The following is a 17431-nucleotide window of genomic DNA, read 5'->3' on the forward strand; positions in this document are numbered from 1 at the left end:
ACATTTAGACAGGATCAAGAAAGATAAGATATATATAAGGAATATTATTTTTATTTCAGGATAATATAGTACAACTTTGTACCAATAAATTTGAAAATCTGGATATAAGAAGTGATCACCTAGGAAAATATTAACAAAATTAACTCAAGAAGACTTATTAAACTACATAGACCAATAAATGTGGAAGAAATCTTTTTAAGTAGTAAAAGATCTGTCCAATGGTAAGGATGCTGGCCCAGGATTCTTTTTATAAGAAAGCATTACCAACTCCTCAAGGAACAAATAATTTATATTTTATATGAACCATGTAACATTTTTCCCCAGGAATATAAGAATGGCCAACATAGAAAATTCAGGCAGAAAATCTACTGATGCAAATTACTACATTAACAGATTAAAGGAGAAAAGAAAAATGACCCTTTCTTTAAAAGTGCTTGATTAATTCAACATTAATTCTCAAATTTTAAGATACCTTATTGAGCAAGGAATAGAAGGAAATTTCTTAAATTTGATAAATGCCTTATAGCAGCAATTGATAGAAATCCTCACACTGAATGATGAAATTGAAGAAACATTCACATTAAAGTTGTTCTTCTTCTGCAATTCTACAGTGTTCTGTGTAACCTTTCCAAGGTTAATGACTTGTCATGAGTCTTTGTTTTGAACAATTATCGTACTTTATATGATTGAAGATGTACAGCCTAAGTCTATGAGGACCACAGATAGAGAAATTCCTTGGGAGAATGAAAACAACAAATATATTTCCAAAAGAAATATTCAGAGTATCTAAATCTTGTGAAGATTGTTTTTTTATAAACCTGCTGAAGAAGCTCTAAATGTAATTCTCTGCTATAAAGTCATTGCAAAATTAAAGAAAACACATTTCCCTACATATATTGCTTGACAGGGGTATGAGTCAAATGATAATCAGTACAGTAAGAGGCATTTTAATGGCTCAAGTTCTATAGCAGCTCAGGTTAACTACAACATAAATTTATCTCAACAGACCTAATTCAGGGGAAATGGCATTACAGTAAGTGAATGGATCGTAAGCTCCACAGGCACTGTGCTTGGAATGGTTTTCATTGCTAACAGAGAACGCTGACTGCATTTGTTTTCATAAAAGTCTGTGACTTGTATACAAGTAGAAGGGCATTTTTTCAGTTCATCACTTTTATCTGCTTTGGGATCTAGACTAAAGGCTATAGACTCAAAGAAAGACAACTGGGACTTTCTGGGTCTTTGTGACACAGCATCTCTGAAATAAGTGCTACAAAAAGAAATACACAACAAAATAAATATAAATATTGGATTATAATCCATAGTATAAAGTAAATACCCAGGGGTCAATACTGATATAAATAAATTATTGAATAAATAAATGAGAAGGGAAAAGACAAATCTACCATGCAGAAGAATTTCAAATAATTTTTATAGATACTCTACCCTCAGATGTGGAGCCTAACTCCCATCTGCTACGTGTGGGCTACAGAAGTGACTTCCTTGGAATGAGTACAGTAAGAAAAAGAGAGACTGGGTTACCCAGGTGATAAAGGTCAACATTACCAGTGATTAGGTTTGCTGATACTACATACCCTTCCTACAGGGTGATGAGAATGGCACCTTACTCTGAGGTCTTCCTTCCAAGAACTTATAACCCCAGTCTGATCATAAGAAAAACATCAGATAAATCCCAATTCAGAGATATCTAAAAAATACCTGACCACTACCCCTCAAAACTATCAAGGTCATCAAAAATACGGGAAGTCTATGAAACCATCATAGTCAAGAGAAGCCTGAGGACATGTGATGTCTAAATGTAATGTAGTTCCTGGACAGGATCTTTTTCAACAGAAAAAGAACACAAAGTAAAAATGAAGAAAATCTGACAAAGAACATATCAACAATGGTTCCAAAATTATGACAAACGTACCATACTAATGTACGATGTTAGTAGGGCAAACTAGGTATGGGGTTATGCGGTTATGGGAACACTGTACTATCTTTACAGTTTTTCTATAAATCTAAAATACACTAAAATCAAAGTTTATTTTAAAGCAACACAAAAAGAAAATACAGAGAATTGACCTATCTTCTTTTATATTCATTTCTGTAACAGCACCCAGTATATGAAATGATAAAGTAGAGCCATGGCACTCACAAGTTTAATACTAATTAGATATATGGTTAATAAATTAGCTGGGTACAGAATTTTAAATTGGATATCATTTTCTATCAGTTTTGAAGATTTTTCTCCATTGTCTTCCAGCTTCCAGCACTGCTGCTGTGATACTGACATCATTCTCATCTTTTTCTAAACACTCTATAAATTTGTAGAGTGCTCTTACTGTCCTGCTGTCCTGAGATTTCATGTTGGTGAGCCATTTTGCAAGGAACTATATGAATCCTTCATGAAAAATTCATGCCCTTCCATTCTGGGTAATTTTTGTATATTAGTTTGTTGATTATCTCCCCTCCATTTCCTCTATTGTCTCAGCTAGAATTCCTATTATTTTAGACTTTAGGTTTTCTGACCTGTTGACCTAATTTTATCTTATTTCTCTTATTTTCCATGTTTCTTTTCCTTTTCCTCCACTTTTGAAAAATTTCCTCAGCTTGATATTTCCACCACTGAGGTTTGGAGGGAATTTTGGGGGTTTGGGGGAATTTTTGGTTTGGGGGATTTTTCTCATGTTTAGTGTTGTTTTTTTTTTTCCTAATGGTTATTCCATTATTGCTTCCTATGTGATATCTTCTATTCTCTGACATTTTAATTGATAGTTTTTAAAACGTGATCTTATTTCTGAATGATCTGGTGTCTTACGTTTATTTGTGTCTCTCAATTTTTCATGTGAGAGGCTTTCTTCTGATGCCTACCTTGTCTCACACACCTATGAGTGGCATGTTAAAAGCTGATTAGAAACTGGAATATTATTCAGACTTTTAAAAGGAGTAAATTGGGACACCTGGGGGGCTCAGCAGTTGAGCGTCTGCCCGGGGTCCTGGGATCAAGTCCCACGTCAGGCTCCCTACAGGGAGCCTGCTTCTCCCTCTGCCTGTGTCTCTGCCTCTCTCTCTCTCTCTCTCTCTCTCTCTGTGTGTGTCTCTCATGAATAAATAATAAAATCTTTAAAAAAAAGAAAAATTGTAAATCTTGGGGCACCTGGGTGGCTCAGTTGGTTGACTGTCCTACTCTTGATTTTGGCTCATGACATCAAGGTTGTGAGATCAAACCCCACGCTGGGCTCCATGCTGGGTGTGGAGCCTGCTTGGGATTCTCTATCTGTCTCTAATTTAAAAAAAGGAAGAGGGATCCCTGGGTGGCGCAGAGGTTTGGCGCCTGCCTTTGGCCCAGGGCGCGATCCTGGAGACCCAGGATTGAATCCCACATCGGGCTCCCGGTGCATGGAGCCTGCTTCTCCCTCTGCCTGTGTCTCTGCCTCTCTCTCTCTCTCTCTCTTTCTCTCTCTCTCTCTCTGACTATCATAAATAAATAAAAATTTTTAAAAAAAAGGAAGAAATCTCGTCACATGCTACAAAATGAATGAATTCTGAGGACGTCATGTTAAGTGGAATAAGCCAGTCACAATAAGATAATACTATTTCACTCCATTTTTAAGAAGTGTCTAAAGTAGTCAGACCCACAGAGACAGAGCATGATGGTTGCCAGGGGTGGGGGCAGGGGACGTGGGAGTTGTTGTTCAAAGGATATACTTAGTTTTTCCAGGTGAAAAAGTTCTGGAGATCTACTGAACAATCTCTATGTGAATATACTTAATGCTGCTGAGCTACACATTTAAAAATCGTGAAGACAGGAAATTGTATGTTTTTTACCACCATTAAAAACCATAAAAAATTTTTTAAATGTTGATTAGAAGCTCTGAGCACAAAATTGGAGCTAGTTTGCATGGGCTTCAGTTCTGATGAAGCAAACTATTTCAGTAAAGAATCCCCGATGGTATCACTAAGACTTTCCTCTTGGACAGCCATGGGCTGCTTTGATCCCCAGAGAACAATCCCCTGAATGCCTCACCTACAGGATATGGGCCAGCTGCCAGCTTGTGAGGTGTGCAGGTAAAGACAATCAGTGGCTTCACAATTGAGTATCAAACTTTAACTCTTTCCCCTGCTTTCAGGATGGCTTCTGTCCTCAAATGTACATGAAATCCTCCAGTGACTTTCTACGTCACCTGCTCCAGAGAGCATATCTTCAGTCTTCAGGATGTGAAAGGAGCAAGCCATCAGACAGCTCTGCAGAGGTGAATGTAGACCTGGGGAGCCTACTGCTTCAAAATCAGACCATTCTCCTTTCACTTACTCAGGTATCAGCTCTTGTTGATTCAACAGTGTAAATCAATTTATTATGACTCCACTTCTTCCATTGCCAGCTTGGGATTCGGTTATCTTAAGTCTGCTCAGTCAATCACCACGTTTCCGTCTGCTTATCAGTTTCCCAAATTCTGTTGTTCCTCTCTTGCTCTCTTGTCCTCACATTCTTATGACTTAAAAAAAAAAATTACTGTTGTAGAAAGGTTTGGGTTTTGACAAAGGAGTGGTAGCTGTTGTACATCTTCAATCCACCATCTTTACCCACAGAAAGTGGTTTGTTTTCTATAGTTTTAGATTCAATTTCTTGTGTCAGAGATGATGTAGTAGGAAGAGCAGGAGATTTAAGTTGACCTGAGATTTAGATTTATACTTTGGGCCCGGCACTTTGTTGTTGTGTGACTATAAGTTAACTAACTTTTCTTATTCACAGTTTTTTCCGTTTATAAAATGAAAGTGCTAAGACATGGACTTACTTGAGGATAATGTGAAAAAAAATATGAAAGGCATATGTAAAATAATATATGCAAAGCTTATGTGAAACAAGACTTGTCTAATAAATATTAAGTCTTTTTTCTTGTGCAAGATAAGTTGTTCAATTTACCCTCTGCTAGCAATTGTAACATTCGGATAATAACCTCATCCTGAGCTTACTCTCTATAACGATGCCTCAAATCACCTACTAGCTATCCTCTCCTGGCTGACCTTGTCAATCCAAGGCCCTTGCCCTGATTATGACTTTCAGTCTAGCTAGGTGCTATGTCATTTCGTTGGAATAAGTGCAATTTTTTTGTATTTTTTATAAAAATGAATGTTTTATCAGGGCACCTGGGTGGCTCAGTGGTTGAGCATCTGCCTTTAGCTCACGTGGTGACCCCAGGGTCCTAGGATCGAGTCCTGCATTGGGCTCCCCCCATGGAGCCTGCTTCTTCTTCTGCCTGTGTCTCTGCCTCTGTGTGTGTGTGTGTGTCTTTCATGAATAAATAAATAAAATATTTTTTAAAATGAATGATTTATTTTTGAGTCCTTTAGTCAAATATACCTTTACCTTATTATGACACTAGTATTTCCAAAATTTCCCTTAAGTAAAACGGGTTTATGTTAGATATCAAGATATCAACTAAATCCATTTGAGCCCTCAGTTTTGTTTTTTATTTTTTCATTTCCTTGGAGGTGGAGAGCCACTGGTTATTCTCCTCCACTGTAATTACATTTTCTCCCAACCTACACAGGGATAACATGCCAAAACCACCTGCAGCAAAAACATGCCGCCATTTTACCGTGAACTGAGACAAAGCATTGCTCCATACAGAGGCAATCAAGAGACTTAAAACACAGTGGCTTAGAAGCTTTATTAAACTCACTAATATTTCTGGAGTACCTATTATGTTCCAGGAATCTCCCTAGGTACTTAGGATACACAATGCAAAGAAACAGATTTACCTAAAGAATGCTTGCCCTCATAAAGCATATATTCTAAAGGAGGAGACAGACAATAAACATAACTAATAAGCAAATTTTAAAGTATATTTTTAATAAAGCAGGGAAATAAGGATAGAAGAATTGTTGGAAGAAGAAATACAATTTGAATAGATTGAACATTTCTAATGTACTCGAGGGATCACCAATGAATCAGATACAGTTGTTTGCTATAAGAGAAACCAGCTCTAAACAGAAGATAAATATACTAAGTGGTTATTAAAGAACTCACAAAATTGACAGTAACACTGGACAAACTAGCTGCAAAAAAGATAAAGAATCAGGGAAGCTCCAAGGCACGGGGAATTAATCAGCATTCTCATCACAATACCATCACTGGAATGAATAATCCCCTACCATCTTGAACCTTTCTGTATCACTCCCATCAGTAACGGAAATTCCGTAAGAGTCTGATTAATTTAGCTGGAGTCACATGCCTACTCTTAGTTGGAGATAATCCCCTAAAGGTAGAAAATTTCTAGAGGGAGAGATAATTCTTCAAAAGGAAATTAACTACATACTGTAAGATTCCAACTTTATGACATTCTGGAAAAGGCAAAACTATGGAAACAATAAAAAGACGTGGTTGAGGGAAGAATAAATAGATGGAGCACAAATCTTTAGGGCAGTGAAAATCCTCTGTCTATAGGATACCGTATGATGGATGCATGTCCAAACCCACAGGATATACAACATCAAGAGTAAACCATAATGTAAACTATGTACTTTGGGTGACCAGAGTGTGTCAGTGTAGGCTCCCCAACTGTAACAGCTATACCACGCTGGTGGGGATGCTGATGAGGGCGGCTCTGCATGTGTGCAGGCCGTGTGTGTGGCATATGAGAAATTGCTATACCTTCCCTTCAATTCTGCTGTGAATCTAAAACTGCTCTAAAACTTTGACTTTATTTTTAAATGAATTAAACAATAAGAAAAAAAAAGAAATGAGTGTGCTTACGCTAAAGTAGGGGAAATGAGTGACAGGCAACCAAAACATAATACATGTATGTCTACTACTGCAAGCGCCGCTCCAGGGTTTCTGCATAGAAATAGCAATCTGGTTGAGAGAAAGCAACAGGTCCTTTTTCTCAATGCCGCATTTAGATGGCAATCACCCTGCTTTGACTTACAGTGTATCATTATTTGGGTAGTTCTGAAGGGTAGCTGAAAAGTATTGACTACATTAAACCTTTCCAGGCCACATGTTGGTCCCTCTACTCATTACAATTCCAAAGACCCTCCCCGATTGCTATTATAGTTTGCTTGACCTTCTTCTGGGATCCTCAGTAGGATTAGTTTGGAAAGGCCCACCACACGGACTCATGGTACTATCAGGGCCTTTAGAAATAAATCATAAAGTACATCCTAGACTGAACAATAATCAGCCAAATGGATTATTACTCTTTACATATGTTTAATTTTCCAAGCAATTTTCAGAACTTTCAAAAGGCAATTCTGAGCTAGCATGTACTGCTATATAAGCAGCAACACGGATCTGAATCCCCCCAAACCTCCATATGAAGGCAGACAATACAACTACATAACAAAAGCCAAAAAGCAAAGACAATATTTACAAAAAACTAAGTGTTTTCGGTAATCCTGCCGGCCATGGCTGTATTAGAATTATCATTTTAAGATGATTCTGCATGTAGATAAATCTAGATGATTCTGTATGGAGGATAAAGCAAATATGTGATGATAGGATATTGTGATTTCCCCATCCCTTGTGTCCTTGACAACCATGATTCCCAATCTCAAAGGAGATATAGTTTTAATATATAAAAACAAAAGCAAAAATCTTGCATTCCTGAATTTCAGTTGAAAGTATCATTATAGGGGGGCACTTGGGTGATGCAGTCAATTAAGCCTCTAACTCCTGGTTTTCGGGTCAGGTTGTGATCTCAGGGTCGTGAGATCAAGCCCCAAGTCAGGCTCTATGCTCAGTGTGGAGTCTGCTTAGGACTCTCTCTTCCTCTCTCTACCCCTCCCCTCAGCTCATACACACTCTCTCTCTCAAATAAATAAATCTTTTTTTTTTTACAATTTTTTAAAAAATAAAGTATCATTATAGGAGTGCCTGGATAGTACAGTCAAGTGACCAACTCTTGGTTTTGGCTCAGATGTGATCTTACGGTCATGATACTGAGCCCCAAGTGGGACTCTGTACTCAGCACGGAGTCTGGGAGTCTGCTCGGGATTCTCTCTCCCTCTCCCTCTGCCCCTACCCCCGCCCCCACACACTCATGCACTCTCTCTCTGTCTCAAATTAAATAAATAATTTTTTTTAAGTATCTGAATTCACACTGAGGCTTCTATCTTTAAATACATATAATATTCTATAACATATAATATAGTAATATATAGAATACATGCATACATATGTCTCATATGTGTTTGTATACATATATATGTATATAAAATACACATTTAATTTTTTAGCTGTGTTAACTGAAAAGGCCTAGGAACATGTACCAACCCAACAGCAATGAGCACCCCTCACATTTGGATATGGTCTTGCAATTCTAAGAGAAATAAGAGAAATCAGGACTTCTTGGAGAAATGGCTGATTCCAGGTCAGGAGCAGGAAATGTACCGGATGAGTCTGGAAAATGTTGTCAGTAGTAAGGAAGTTATCAATGACCAGTAGGATCACGTCAAAGGAACCTGGAAGACAACCTGAAGAAGCCCCCACTAGCACAAAGGAGAGTGCTTTATAAGTATTAAGTAAATAAATGCACCAACTTTATATTAATGTATTTCTGGGCTTTTGTTTTGTTCCAAAGCTCTATCTCCATCAAGAACTTATTTGAGGGGATCCCTGGGTGGCTCGGTGGTTTAGAACCTGCCTTTGGCCCAGGGCGTGATCCTGGGGTCCCAGGATCAAGGCCCACATCGGGCTCCCTGAATGGAGCCTGCTTCTCCCTCTGCCTGTGTCTCTGCCTCTCTCTCTCTCTCTCTCTCTCTCTCTCTGTGTGTGTCTCTCATGAAAAAATAAATAAAATCTTAAAAAACTTGTTTTGATCACTATATTTAGTAATACACTAAAAGTAATTAACTCTTGATATGTAGTATCAGGACTGTTGTCCATATTCTTTAAATTTTTCTTGGGTCAGGATCCCAAGTTTTCATAGATAGATAGATGATAGATAGATAGATAGATAGATAGATAGATAGATAGATAAAAAAGGGGGGGCACGTGGGTGGCTCAGTCAGTTAAGCATCCAACTCTTGGTTTCATTTTGCGTTGTGATTTCAAGGTCCTGAGATCAAGCCTAGTATAGGGCTCCACCCTCAGCAGGGAAGTCTGCATGAAAGATTCTCTTCCTCTGCCCCTCCGTTCACGCTCTCTCTCTCTCTCTCTCTCTCAAATAAATAAATCTAAAAATAAAAATATCTGGCACACCTGGGTGGCTCAGTGGTTGAGCACCTGCCTTCAGCTCAGGGCGTGACCCTGGGGCCCTGGGATTGAGTCTCACATTGGGCTCCCTGCAGGGAGCCTGCTTCTCCCTCTGCCTGTGTCTCTGCCTCTCTCTCTCTCTCATGAATAGATAACATTTTTTTAATTAATTAAATAACTAAATAAAAATACTATTGATGTCATTCAAATTCCATTGTTTATAAATTAATTTAGAGGCAGCTGTCATATGGTACTGGGTAACCTCATCCATCAACAGAGACTGCTTCTCAGTTATTTAGATTTTCTTTCATATTTTAATAAAGTTTTATAATTTTAGATTTTATAAAATTTATCATTTTAGAAATAATATCTTAAGTACCTTTTGTTAAAGGTACTCCTAGATTCCTTATCATTTTTCTTGCCATTGTCTGTGGGATCTCTATTCTAATTACATTTTCTAATTGCTTTTTGTCTCTGAATAAAATGCCATTAGCTGTTTTATAATTGCATTGTATCTAGTAAAAGTTATTGAATTTTCTTATTGGTTCTAATTCTCTTGGATTGACAATCATACAATCTAGGAATCCCAGCCACCTGTTCCCCCTTTTCAATCCTTACATCTGCTATCGCTCTTTCTTGTGGCATGCAATAGCAAAAGATTCAGTATAACATTATACAACAATCATTATCTTGTTACATAAGTTAAAGCAATACCTCTGTTATGGATTTTCCCAATGTATTATATGGATAAACTCTTGTATGAAATGTATATATAATCAGATTAGAAGATGAATTTAAGTTGGAATACTCTAAAATATAAGCACTCTGTCTTTGTCTAAATGTCAAAACCAAATTCCCAGCACTGAAATCTGAAAGTGCTTGAATGAACTGTTTGACACCTAAAAATAAACTATCTGTAGATCACAGCTCTTCTGACATGAACCGCAGTTTATCACTTAGAAGTCTTCAAATATATAGTTGAGGATATTCTTCAATCATCCTAAATAGACCCCAGACAAGCAACACGTTTGCCAAGCAGAGTGTAGTCTGTTTTCTTCTCAGATGTATCACCACTAAGCATGATACTTGCTGCGAGTTTGATAGATTTTTTTTTTTTAACTTAGGGAGAGTTTCTGGTTTAAAATTACTTTTTTTTTTAAGATTGTATTTATTTATTCATGAGAGACAGAGACAGAGAGAGAGAGGCAGAGACACAGGCAGAGGGAGAAGCAGGCTCCATGCAGGGAGCCCGACGTGGGACTCGATCCTGGGTCTCCAGGATCACGCCCTGAGCTGAAGGCAGATGCTCAACCGCTGAGCCACCCCGACATCCCTAACGTCTTTTATTCTTGGAGTAAAATCAACTTAGATGGGATACATTTCATCATGATAAGCACTTGCAAATTTTTTTAATGGTATTTTTAGTAATTTTATATCTATGTTCATAATTTTCTTTCCTTGTATTGTCCTAATATATCTTGTTTTATAATCAAAGTTATACAAATATCATAAAATAAGTATGAGCAGAAAATTCCTTTTTATTTATTGCAATAATTTGTATACAGGTAATCTGTTTCTGGAGAGTTGTTAGAATTCATACTTAAACCATCTGGGCCTTTATTTTGACTTTTTTATATGGAATTATTTCATTTTACTCAATGTTATTAATGAATCTTGGCCTGTTCCAGCATCCAATTTGAAAACTTTTTTTTTAGAAAATTGTTCCTTTAAAGTAAGTTTTCGGGCAGCCCTGGGTGGCTCAGCGGTTTAGCACCGCCTTCAGCCCAGGGTGTGATCCTGGAGACCTGGGATCAAGTCCCGCATCAGGCTCCCTGCATGGAGCCTGCTTCTCCCTCTGCCTGTGTCTCTGCCTCTCTCTCTCTCTCTCTCTCTCTGTGTGTGTGTGTCTGTCATGAATAAATAATTAAAATCTTTAAAAAAATAATAAATAAATAAAGTTTTCAAATGTACGGAAAGACTATTATTGCTCATGGTAATCTCCAAACACTTGTTTAGATCTATCATGTAGTTACATCTTCTCCCCATCCCCCTAATACTGTTTTATTCTCTCATCCTAGTGACATATACATAATAAGTATTTCTTAATAATGTTACTGGAGAATTAAATTGAGTCTGCCACTGAAAATGTCTTTACTTCACACTTTCTTGAAAGAAATTTTAGTCTGATAAAGAATTCTAGGGGACGCCTGGGTGGCTCAGTGGTTGAGCATCTGCCTTCAGCTCAGAACGTGACCCTGGGATCCCAGGATCAAGTCCTACATCGGGCTCCCCACAGGGAGCCTGCTTCTCCCTCTGCCTGTGTCTCTCCTCTCTCTGTGTCTCTCACGAATGAATAAATAAATAAACAATCTTAAAGAAAAAAAAGAATTCTAGGTTGATAGCTCCTCTTAGCTATCCTTTCAGACAGCTGTCCTTCAGTTTCTTTTTCTGGTAACATGAAATCTGTTGTCAATCTACCTACTGTTCCTTTATGAATAATCGTTTTCTTTCAGGTTGCTTTGCAGATTCTTCGGTATCTTTGATGATGTGAAGTTTTACAATAATATCTCTGATTGAGAGAAAGAAATTTAAAAACTAGAAAAATGAAGGAGCTATATTCGACTAAAACAAAGGCAGGAAATTTTCCAGAACTGATGAAAGGCGTGTTTCCTTAGATTAAAAAATATATAACAATGTCATGAACAGAGGCACCTGGGTGGCTTGATCAGTTAAAGCTTCTGCCTTCAGCTCAAGTCATGATCCCAGGGTCCTGGGATGGAGCCCTGCATCAGGCTCCCTGCTCAACGGGGAGACTGCTTCCTTCTCCTTCTCCCTCTGCTGCTCCCCCTGCTTGCATGCATGCTCTTGCTCTCTCTCTCTCTCTCTCTCTCTCTCTCTCTGTCAAAATAAATTTTTTAAATGATTTTAAAAAGATAGTGTCATGAACAGAATAATTATAAATAAATCTACACAGAATATCTAAAAATACATGAATATCTAAAAATACATGGATCTAAAGGTAAGTATGAATGACAAAAGAATTTAGTAAGGTCACAAGATACAAGATCAATATTTTAAAATCAACTGTACTTCTGTATGAGAAATAAACTGTAGAAAAATGTAATTTATACTAGCATCAAAAAATATCAAACACCTAAATATAAATCTAACAAAAAATGAGCAAGACCTCCATGCAGAAGTACCATGTGCATGATTTAGAAGACGTGGTCTTATTAAAAACATCAATTCTCTCCGAACTTAAGGTAGCACCAAACAAAATGCTAGCAATTAAGGATAAGGTAGGGAGAAATTAACAACCTGATTACAAAATAGCCAATATCTTCAAGAAAAGTAGAAGGTTTCTCCACTACCAGTTATCAATACATGAGACAAAGCTACAGAAATCAATTAAATTACAGGTACAAGACAAATGGACCAATGGAAAAATTAAGTCTAGAAATATTCCTAGACACTTACAGTAAGCCGATTTACAATAAAGGTGTCAACCATAATACTGTAGAGAGAGTGATCTTACCAATAAATGGTGCTAGATCAACTGGGGGGGGGGAATGTTATCTCTACCTCATACCACATACGTATAAACTTCTCCGTTCCAAGTGAATCACAGACCTAAACGTGAAAGGCACTGCACTAAACCTCCCGTAAGATTACAAGGGAAGGGGCGCCTGGGTGGTTCAGTTACTTAAGTCCCCGACTCTTCCTTTCAGCTCAGGTCATGATCTTGGATTCCTGAGACCAAGCCCCAGGTCAGGAGCTATGCTCAGCGAGGAGTCTACTTGGGATTCTCGCACTCCCTCTCCCTGTGCCCCTACCAACCCTACTCCCTAAAATCAATCAATCTAAAAAAAAAAAAAAAAAAAAAAGACTACACAGAAAAATGTGTTCTTGATCTAGCTCAAAGATTTTTTTTCAAAGGAACACAAAATTCACTAAGTATAAAGGAAAAGATGAATAAACTAGACTTCGTTAACTTTGCAGTTTCTATTCATTAAAAGGCACCATTAATAAGAAAGTGAAAAGACCAGCAAACTTGGGGATTATTGCCATTGCTACTATTATTACTGATGCTTTGTCTTTTTATACCAGTCTCTCTTTCTCATTTTCCACTTTATATAAATAATTAAATTTCCTCCGGTTGTCTGTTACCATGTCAAGTAAAAAATACCTAATCAGACTATTAACCAAGTTTGGACTTATGTTTGGAATCACCTGGACATTAAAAAAATAAACTATATGATACTGTTCATTAAATGTGTTTGGGAAGAACCTGGAGAGCCCAGCAAAAATACAGACCATAATTCTTAAAAACAGTTGAAACTGAGGCATAAAATACTAAGTTGCCTAATGGTCTGAAAAAACATCTCATACATATTAAAATTCTTTGAAAAGAGAAAATAACCTGCAGTTTCAAACATGAACTATAAATTAAAAGTCATAAAGGCAAACAGTATAAATTATATAAGCATTGGTTTGTGATGGGGCTGCTTGTCATGGGGGCAAACCCTATGAATTGTGCTCCAGGATGAGTAGCAGCAGGGATTTATTATTCACTTTATGATGATTAAAGGTATTCCCTGACTGAAATTGAGTTTACCAGTTAGAAAGAAAAATTTAAAAGGCACTTTGCATTGTTGTTATTTTTCTAAAATGTAGTTTTCTTACTATTCTAATTTTCCATAATCTATAGTGATACCATTCCCTGTATCACATTTTGCTCACAGTGCATAAATCAGACATCAGTAGTCACCCCTAAGAGTCAGATTCTTTATTTTGCCATCGTAGGTGTTTCATAAACTTTACTGAAAAGGATACCCCAATGTAAGTCACTTTGGTTAAAATTAATTATCACTTAATATCCACAATAATGTAAAAGCAACACATTATAGTTATATAACTATATAACTATATAGAGTTATATTCCATTATAGTCAATTCTGTTACAGTCAATATTGATATTCTTTGAAGGTTTAGTATTTCTGGCTAAAAAATATATGGAACAGTCCTATAAGTTGAGACTTCAAGATAGAGAAAAATGAATTATGTGAAATGAACCAAAACACCTTTATGGAACATAAATACACACACACACACACACCATATACAGTCCTCTATATATACTATTTATATATTTAGAATCAATTACTATGTATATAACTGCACTGTCTACACAGGCCAACAGCCCTTTACACCATCTTGGGAGATGTGGGCAATAAATTCCTTCCAGGTAAGGTGCTACTAGTAAGTTTACCTTGAAGCCAATCAGTAAGTTCCTTCCTACTTCTCTTCCACAGCAATGGAGGCAAGAAACTAAATAGACCCACTTAATGTACAAAAGATGTACCCTGCTTTTGAATGTTACTAGTGGAGAAAAGAAGCCATATTTTCAAGTCTTTAAACATTTTCTTGAGACACCTGGATGGCTCAGTCAGTTAAGCATCCAACTTGATTCTGGTCCTGAGATCAGGCCCCATGTGGGGCTCTGTGCTCACCGGAGAGTCTGCTTGAGATCCTCTTCCTCTCCCTCTGCCCCTCCCCCTGCTCGCACTTGCTCTCAAATAAATAAATTTTTAGAAATTTTTTTTCCTTTCACTACTCTACACAGCAGTCTCTAGTCTTCATATGTCATGTCTGCCAATTGCCCCAAGTGAATATAAACATATACCAATTGTTTTGCATAAAGATAAATGCAAATACCTTCAACTCATACTGCCTAGATTTAAATCCTAACCTATCAATGTTCAGTCACCTGATTTTACATCCCTTAGTATACTCATCTATAAAATGAAGGCAATAATAATAATATCTGGGACCCCTGGATGGCTCAGTGGTTTAGTGCCTGCCTTCGGCCCAGGGCGTAGTCCTGGAGTCCTGAGATCGAGTCCCACATCGGACTCCCTGCATGGAGCCTGCTTCTCTCTCTGCCTGTGTCTCTGTTTCTGTCTCTGTCTCTCTCTGTGTGTCTCTCATGAATAAATAAATAAAATCTTTAAAATAATAATAATAATAATAATAATCTTTTTCCTAAGTTCATTATTGCAAACCGACCTAAGCCAAATTGGCCATTCAACAATCATCAGTTTCTTTTGGTAAATAACAAAAGTGTCTTTAATAAACTCCACAATTAAAAGTAAGGGGGACTATTTTCCCTTTATCCATAATTTCCTTCTGGGTGGAGTATTTTAATGAAATTACACCTTAAGTAAAATTCAATCAAATGTATCAACAATTACCAGCAAGTAAACACAAAAAGGCCACATGGTCTATTGTTTAAAGTTTGAGAAAGGTCCACTATCTGTGTCCAAGCCCTCAAAATGAGGAAAAATGGTTTTACAGTGGGTTATGGAATGGATCCATACAGAAGCCTCTATTGTTTACTCGGTAGATACCAAGTTGAGATCTATTTTATTACCTTCTAAGTGCAAGTTTTTAAAAGTCATGAACCAACAAAAGAAAACTCCAAATGGGACACCCGGGTGGGTGGCTCAGCGGTTGAGCGTCAGCCTTTGGCTCAGGGTGTGATCCCAGGATTCAGGATCGAGTCCCGCACAGGCTCCTTGCGGGGAGCCTGCTTCTCCCTCTGCCTGTGTCTCTGCCTCTGTCTCTCATGAATAAATAAATAACATCTTTTTAAAAAATAATAAATAAATAAATAAATAAATAAATAAATAAATAAATAAATAAATATGGATTTGATGTGAGAAGAAATAGGAAGCCATTGAAGAGGTCTAGCTGGAGCCATTTGGTTGGAAAGCTCAACATGAATGAGTATATGCTAAGTTGAATAACTGCGCACCAAAAAGACCATGTCCAAATCCCTGGAACCTGTGCATATGATACCATACACTGCAAAGGAAACTTTGAGTATGTGATTATGTTAAGGAAATTACCCTGAATTATCCAGCAGGACCTAATGTAATCAGAGGGGTCCTTTTTAAGAGGGAGGCAAGAGGGTCTGAGCCAGATAACTGTTTATCTGCATTAACAGAAGAATAATAGATTGAAACGACTCTGTTGGCCAAGGGATGCAGGCAGTCCCTAGAACCCAGAAATGGCAAGGAATTGGGTTTTTGCCCAGTGAGACACATTCTGAGCTTCTTCTGACCTCCAGAGCTATAGTACATCTGTATCATTTTAAGCCACTAAATTGCTGGAAATTTGTTATACCAGCAATACAAAACTAATACAGGGCAAACAGTGAAAGCCTCAACTTAGGAAAGCTAGTTGCAAGGCTTTTCCTGTGTATTGTAGAGGAGACCCACTAACAGAATTGTCAAGGTCTTGTCCCATCAAACATACATGTAATCATTTGTGCCCCCCTTCTCTCTCAAGGACTGCATTCATGACATAGCCAGAGAATTCTATTTCTGTATGAAAGCTATTATCTCAAGTTTACTTGTTGCCAGAAAGCTCAAAATCCTGATAGAAACCAACTAGGCATCGCCATCAGAAAGGATGAAATCTTACCATTTGTATCAACATGGATGGAACTGGAGGGTATTATGCTGAGTGAAATAAGTCAACCTGAGAAAGACAATTATCATATGGTTTCACTCATATGTGGAATATAAGAAACAGAGGACCACAGGATAAGGGAGGGAAACCTGAATGGAAAGTCAGCAGAGAGGGAGAAAAACCATGAGACACTTAACTGTAGGAAACAAATTGAGGGCTGTTGGAGAGGAGGTGGATTGGGGGGATGGGGTAACTGGGTGATGGGCATTAAGGAGGGCATGCGATGTGGCATTAAGGAGGGCATGCGATATAAAACTGGGTTTTATACACAACTGATAAATTATTGAACACTGCATCTGAAACGAATGATGTACTATATGTTGGCTAATTGAATTTAAATTAAAAATAACTAAATAAAAATCTATATACATTTAGAACTCAAGATCTTGTTCACATGAATATGCTTGGGAAGTTACAGATTATTTTAGAGAATTCAAAAGTGTCTAGCACTGAAGAGAAATTATACATGCAGACTATAATCATGCAAGAGACTTCAAACGTGTGACTTTAAATTTTAAGTACAAAATTACAAATGAGAGGATTTAAGCTGTCTTTGATAGCTCTCTCTCATAGTTTAAAAAGAGTCTAAATTTTAGTTACACGAGTCTACAAGAGTGGAACAGATTTTCATAGCTGAGCCCAGAACTTCAAAAAGACACCATATCACACAGAAAATGTAAGCATGTTTGCAAATAT

The 17431-nt window shown here is 37.4% G+C and overlaps 1 long non-coding RNA gene across 1 annotated transcript in view; it reads right to left on the minus strand.

Moving 5' to 3' along the window:
• LOC140611991 (uncharacterized) overlaps positions 1 to 17431 on the minus strand; it is a 113680-nt gene that overhangs the window by 68999 nt on the left and 27250 nt on the right. Inside the window, exon 7 of the long non-coding RNA XR_012013341.1 lies at positions 4319 to 4502. This is a non-coding gene — a long non-coding RNA (uncharacterized lncRNA). The remainder of the gene's footprint in view (positions 1 to 4318; positions 4503 to 17431) is intronic.

Source organism: Canis lupus, chromosome 20 (genome assembly GCF_048164855.1).
Source record: "Canis lupus baileyi chromosome 20, mCanLup2.hap1, whole genome shotgun sequence".
Taxonomy (NCBI): Eukaryota; Metazoa; Chordata; class Mammalia; order Carnivora; family Canidae; genus Canis; species Canis lupus.